The following is a 7,094-nucleotide window of genomic DNA, read 5'->3' as shown; positions in this document are numbered from 1 at the left end:
TGATCTCGCGGTCCGTGAGTTCGAGCCCCGCGTCGGGCTCTGTGCTGACAGCTCAGAGCCTGGAGCCTGTTTCGGATTCTGTGTCTCCCTCTCTCTGACCCTCTTCCGTTCATGCTCTGTCTCTCCCTGTCTCAAAAATAAATAAACGTTAAAAAAAAAATTTTTTTTAAATAATTAAAAAAATGCAAAAAAAAATTTTTTTAAGTCAATTTTAAAGGCAGCTGAGGTGGAGATTGTGTCATTTGCTGGAAGAAGTTTGTTAAAGATTCTAAATAGGACATAATTTATCCTTTCTCTGAAGTCCAGAATCCTTGCAAATGCCATGCCTGGGAATTTCAAGGAAATCATCTAAAAGTTGAGCATCCGTCTTCGTCACGGTTTTCCAAGCAAAGGGAAAAATGCAACTTGCGTGGACCAGAGAAGCTGGTGAAAACGACCCGGATGTTTTCTGCGGTGAAGCTCGGGAGTGAGAGGGATTTGTCCTGCCCTTTGAAAGAATGTCTCCATGGGAGGCTCTGGGGGAACCCGTTTCCCTTTAAAGGAGAAAAACCAACAGTGATTCTGAAAAGAAATACGATTGTTGCAACCAGGAGAACAATTTGAAAACTAAGAAGCAAGTTAACCACAGGCAGTGCCCGCCACACAAACTTAACAATATCACGCTGCCGCCATAGCGGTGGAACAAAGCTGGAGCGCACAGGCCCTGGCGATTTCCACGGGGCTCCGGAAGCTTCCCGTCTCGGGATGAGTATTTGGGCTTTTGCCATAGGAATGTGTCGGCCTTTGGAAGGTCACAGCCAAACCCCTCAGCCCTCCTGGGTAAGACTGGTCTTTTCTAGGAGTGAGTTTGCAGGGTGACCCCAGGTGGTCTCGGGCCACCAGGGGAGGGGACCCCCCCAGGCACTTAGGGAGCAGTGGCAGGACCCAGCAGCAGGCAGCTCTTTGGGGTCACTTCTTGGGACCAGTTCTTAGAGGAAAAGATGCCACAGCATCTTTGCTTTCAACTGGAAAGAAACGGGGGGTATCTAAGAGTTAGGGGAGGGCAAAAGGAAAATACCTAGTACTTAAGGCCGCACAGTGCCTCAGATCGCCAGGAGCTCGGACCGGGATAACCAGCCCTCATTTTACGTTGCATTTATTACCAGAGAGGGTGACAAACAGCTCAAGAAAGCAGAATGACAAAGTGGCCCGAGGAGGGAAAGAAATGATCAGAGGCGTTAAGAGTAACAGCAGCGACGTGCAGAATCGTTGAGTCGCTATGTTGTGCACCTGAAGCTGATACAACACTATATGGTCATTATACGGGGATGAAAAACAAACGAATTTGAAAAATAAAAATAATAGCAGCTCACAGACTACGTTTAGGACCGACGGCAGCCCCCGCAGCGGTTGACTTTACTGTCCCCCCTACCAGTCTGTAAACTCTGTCGGTCTTGCTCACCATTGCATTACCAGAGCTTAGCAGATAAGGAGGAGTTTAATAAATAATTGTTGGCGTGAACAAATAGATTGGAACTACGTCAGAAATGACCCGTGCGAGAGGAGAAGGAGCCTGGCTGCCAAATATCGGTCAAGAGCTCCCAGTAGGATGAGTCAAGAATATGTCTTTTGATTTAAAGGTTCCTATAACCAAGTGGCTTCTCTGTCGCTAAGAAATCTGAGGAGACGCCAATGTCATAAACGTCAGTCTTCCTGTAAGGAAAGAGTAAAACGCTGGGGTTTCTGAGCAGAAGCCTGTGTTCACCAGGAACAACGGGCCCGCCTTTCCCCGACGGCCTCCGTTTCTGCCTGTACCTCACGCCGCCACGGGACAGAGGGGGGCGCTGGGCTTTTCGGTCTGGCTTAGCGTGCTTGACCAAAGGTGACGATGACTTAGTGGGCTAAGGTCATGCTCTCCCTGCCTCCCAATCAATAATTTAATGTGACTTATCAGAAAGAGAGAGAACTGTTTACTTTAAAACCCCGGATCCCATAAAGGGAGAGGGAAAGACCTAAAACCCACAGAAGCTCGGGGCTTGCGCCCAGGCCGCCCGGCACAGCCCAGCAGAAGTGGGGGGTGGTGGGGGGGTGGAAGGTGCCGTCCACTGGCCAGAGAAGGGCCCAGGCCCAGGCCCGGGCCCGGGCCCAGGCAAGACAGACACGGACTGGAAGGTAAGCGTCCCCTCCCCGAGCACCTAGCAACTCCCCTGTGTGAACCGAGCTGTTCTTTGGGGGGGCCACAGACTCTCAGAAACAAAGGTGTGCCGAGTCCCAGGGGTTTCCAAAGACCCCGCACAGCACCTGAGCAGCGGGAAGTGTTACCTAACCACAGCCTATTTGAGTTTGTCTGCAGTGATGATTGTGTTTCTTCAAAAAGCCCAAGAAAGCCGGACACTTTTCTGGGGGTTCCAGCAGCAGAAAGGGCAGTTAGCGGGGAGTCGAGGGCCCAGAGGCGGCCTGGACTTTTGTGTCCTCGGCCAACACGGAGCCCTTTCCTGTTTTATGATGGTCTGATTTAACAATAACACCAAGGCCTTCAAACAAGACCCCACCAGCAGGATAATTGGAATGAGGGGGTTTGTTTGGCCAGGAATCCGGCCCCTTCCCCACGCTTTGGGGCTAGCATGCCAGCGAGGCTCCCCGTGTTTCGTTCTGGTGCTTCTGGAACGCCAGCCTCAGAGTCGTTCTGTCCAGCCTCCGGTTCCCTGGACAGCCCTGAAAACAGCTGGACGCTTGCACAGAAACAAAACCGGTTTCTAGGAATCCCCAAGCCTCTGCAATTCTCTTTAAAAAGAGCCTGTTGAGACCCCAGCTTGCCTGAGAATTTTCCCAATGATCCTTCCCTCACTCCTGGTGGGCAATAAATGTGGATAATAAATGCAGGCATAAGGAGCTTTCCAGATGTTTCCCTTGTAGATGGATTGCAATGAAAAAAGAAAGAAAGAAATGGGTCTTTGCTCTCTGTTGACAAGAACATTCTATTTTAAAATTTCCATGTACTTTCAAAATGACAAGGCTCAGGTATGTGATACTGACTTCCTTTGCCTTTATCTAGACTATAACAGCCTAAAAGAATCAAGCTGATGCCTTTAATACGTCTGTTTGAAATGACAGTAATTGTGAATTTGGAATTCAGAAAAAGCATCTCCATTTATCTTTTGCTTTTAAAGAAATGTTTGGTTTTTGTGCTGATGGGTTAGGTTTGCAGTGAGGTGACACTTCACAGACCCAGGAAGCACTCAGTCCTCTGGGGTTGGCTCTAGAACATTCTCAGCCCGTGGGAAACAAAATCTAAAAGCAAAGACAAGCTGCTCACACCCAGATCCGTTGTGAGAAAGAATGGCGAGTTTTGGGGTCTATCTGGTACTTTGGAATCTAAGACAATTTGCAAGGGGTCACAAGGCATAACGAATAGTTACAGTTACAAAGGCCTCTTCCTTAACTCGCCCTCCCCATTTATGAAAAGAAATCCATCACATAAAAAAGGGAGCAAACCCAGGCTAGCCTGTGTTTCACACCCCGGGCTCAGTGGGAAAACTGCATTCTGAATTGACCACAGCAACTAAAAACGTCTAGACATTCAGTCCAGGTTGGGATGGCGAGGAACAAGAGAGGGGGACATGGCACAGAAATTTAATTTTAATAGACGGCCATTTAGGAATGCCTCACACGCGACCTCTCTCCAGAAGAGGATCCCAGAAGTAAGGATCCTCAGGCCTTTTATTTTATTTTTAATTTTTTAATGCTTTTTATTTATCTTCGAGAGAGAGACAGAGAGAGCACGAGCAGGGGAGGGCCAGAGACAGAGGGAGACCCAGAATCCGAAGCAGGCTCCAGCCTCTGAGCGGTCAGCACAGAGCCCGACGCGGGGCTCGAACCCAGAACCATGAGATCATGACCTGAGCCGAAGTCCGGACGCTTAACCAACTGAGCCACCCAGGCGCCCCCCTCAGGGCCTTTCCTGCTGCAGAAAACTTTGCTGGCATTTGCACACGTTACCCTGAATAACGTTCAACGTCTTTGCCTCATGCATTACTTTTTTTTTTTTACAGGAAGTAACAGATGTAATCATTCCCCAACCTGCTTCTAAACATCCTGTTCTTTATTAACTGGTACTATTTAAGGGCAGTTGTTAAATTTGAAAATACTAGAACAAAAGATTTTTTTTGCAAGCTGCCCAATGAGAAATGTCTTTGAAATTAAAAAAAAAAAAAAAAAAAAGATCCAAGTAGATCCTGGCATTAACCACTGCTAATTTTTTCAATTATGGTAGATTATTGGATGGCATTTGAAAAAAACTGAAAACATTCTATTTGCTTGTTTATGCTGTTTTGCCAATTGACATGTTAACCGCTCCTACAGAAACAAAGAAATAATGAAAGATGAGGGCCATTCTAACTCTGTTTAAAAATCGTTCACAGGGGCGCCTGGGTGGTGCAGTCGGTTAAGCGTCCGACTTCAGCCAGGTCACGATCTCGCGCTCCATGAGTTCGAGCCCCGCGTCGGGCTCTGGGCTGATGGCTCGGAGCCTGGAGCCTGTTTCTGATTCTGTGTCTCCCTCTCTCTCTGCCCCTCCCCCGTTCATGCTCTGTCTCTCTCTGTCCCCAAAATAAAAATAAACGTTGAAAAAAATTTTAAAAAAAATCGTTCACAAGGCTGAGAACATAATAGGCACTCAATAAATACGTGTTTTTTGGATGGATGCAATAAGACGATAAAATTGTTCTGCATAATAAAGTCTTTCACTAATAACTTGCCAGGGAATTAGCCTGAAGCTTCTCTCTCTGCACAGCACTAACTTTGAAAGCTTGGCCCCAAAGAACCGTAAGCTCTAGCCTCCCAATTTCAGAACAGTGTTTTTGCAAGAAGGAATTTTTATTACAGAGTCCGCCAAAAAAAAACAGAAAGAAAGAAAATCTTTAAAAAATTGTTTGAATTCTAATTAGTGTCCTCATTATGAAAGTACCACATTGATTGCAGAAATGAACAAAGGCAGAGAAGCAAAAAGGAGGGGGAAAAGCCAAACTAGAATTCCACCACTCAGAGATCAGAGGGTTAACATCCGATGTTTTTGCCCCAGGCTTAGATGCACTTTTCACTGAAAGGAGCTCCTGCTACGAATGGTATGTTTTGTAAACGACCTGCTTCATTCAATAAAATAAATACCTTGAATCTTTTTCCAAGTCAGCAACCGGTTTTTCTACAATGTCACCTTCAATGACCAGATCGTATTCTACATATATTACCTACCTTTTTCCTCCCATTGGCCATTTGGGTTGCTTGTAATGTTTGCTGTTGTACACAGTGCCTCTGTGGACAACCTTATAGGTTGACTACAAATCGGTAGACAAGAAAATCTTTTCTCCAAATTCAAGGGCTTTTTCCTTGAGACGATTTCTTGGACCAAAGAAATAGAAGTTTTGGTAAATAGAAAGTGGTTTGGCAAGCTTTACCTGGAACGCCTTAACTTCCTCCTCTCTTCTCCCCTGTTTACTCTTGCTTCCCTTTTCTGTATTTTGCAGATTGTGGAGACGCCTCAGGCACACAGGGGCCACCCGGGAGAAGTGGAGACATGCTCAGACCCCGCTGTGAGAGCCTGAGAGGTGAAATGGGTCCAAGCCTTTGCCAGATGGAGAGTTCTGCAAGCATGGAGACCTTTCTAACTAGTGACTTGTTCACCTCCCAGTGCTTCTTCCTAACTGGGGCCAGGACATTTCTTTCTGGAGTCTCTCGTCACGGTCAACAACATCCCTTGAGAGACCGGGAAGTGGGGGTTTCTGTTCTGAGTCCCGCAGGCAAAGCCAGAGCAGATGAGCCTGACTATGGGGGAGGAACCCGAGATAGTTCATGACAAGAGCGTGTCCACCATGGCTGTGCCCAGAGTGCCAAGAGTTGGCATGACGGGGGCCATCTGGGCTTCTGGAGTTTGTATTCGGTGTGAGTCATGGCAGAGCCGTCTGAAGAGATCAGGGCTACCAGTGGGCCATGTGGCACATTCCTGCTACCTTGCAAATGACCGCACCCTGTCAGGGCAAGTGAGAGTCTCAGAAGAAGTCGCTTCACAGGAGGGTAAGCAAAACAACACACTCAAGAAGGTAAGGAGAAAAGGAGGCAGGGTTCAACATCCAATCCCATGGAGACTGACAGACTTTTGTAATGTGCTAATAACTGCGCATTCTAGGTTGAAGAGGGTGATTTCGTGGTCTGCATATGAATAAGAGCCATTTTTACGAAAAAAAAAATGCCAAAGGGTGCATATTCAGTTGTTAAAAAGGAGCCGGTTTTATGGCCACAGCAAGGTTCTGGCCAAATGGTAACCACTCAGTTATCCTGGGGGAAAAAAGAAACCGGCCCCCAACCTTTGCCTTTCCTAGCATTTGGGGGAAAATAAAGGATTAGGTGAAAATGATTTATTTCCTCTTCTTCTCCATCGTGGGCAGGAGTTCAAATAGCAGTTAGAAACCATTTTTTTTTTTAATTTTTTTTTTCAACGTTTTTATTTATTTATGGGACAGACAGAGACAGAGCATGAACGGGGGAGGGGCAGAGAGAGAGGGAGACACAGAATCGGAAACAGGCTCCAGGCTCTGATCCATCAGCCCAGAGCCTGACGCGGGGCTCGAACTCACGGACCGCAAGATCGTGACCTGGCTGAAGTCGGACGCTCAACCGACTGCGCCACCCAGGCGCCCCTAGAAACCATTTTTAACAGGAAACCCAGGAAAACAGACGGGATTTATTCATAGGAGGCTCCCTTTTGCTAGAAAATGAGTATGATTAACAAAAAATTGAACAGTTCCTCTCTCTCCATTTCCCCCCTCCCCTTACCTCCCTTCATCTCCCACCCACTACTATGGTGGAAAATGACTATGGCGAATAAGATTTAAAACCTGAGCACCATTGGATGCCTTCGCATCCGATACATGTTCCTGAGAGTAAATTACAGCACGTTCAAACGCCACATCCCCGTGCAAAATAATGTCAATCTCCTTAGACTGCAGAATTTGCTGGCAATGGATGGGGATAGACGAGGAGGTAAGAGCCGAGGAGGACCCATCGATCTGGTCATATTATTACAGTTTATAATACGGTCTTCCACGGAGTCTTTGTCTCCT

General features: G+C 47.1%; 1 long non-coding RNA gene across 1 annotated transcript; it reads left to right on the top strand.

Annotated features, from left to right (window-relative positions):
• The first annotated feature begins 1,934 nt into the window (after positions 1-1,934).
• Positions 1,935-6,388, top strand: LOC121032878 (uncharacterized). Its single transcript, XR_005791571.1, has 2 exons — positions 1,935-2,151; positions 5,502-6,388. It is a non-coding gene; the product is annotated as an uncharacterized LOC121032878 (long non-coding RNA).
• The last annotated feature ends 706 nt before the right edge of the window (positions 6,389-7,094 follow it).

The sequence above is a fragment of the Herpailurus yagouaroundi genome, unplaced genomic scaffold (assembly GCF_014898765.1).
Source record: "Herpailurus yagouaroundi ecotype Mexico unplaced genomic scaffold, PumYag 142, whole genome shotgun sequence".
NCBI lineage: Eukaryota > Metazoa > Chordata > Mammalia > Carnivora > Felidae > Herpailurus > Herpailurus yagouaroundi.
Note: the sequence above shows the minus strand (reverse complement) of the source record. Positions and strands in the feature narration are given on the sequence as shown.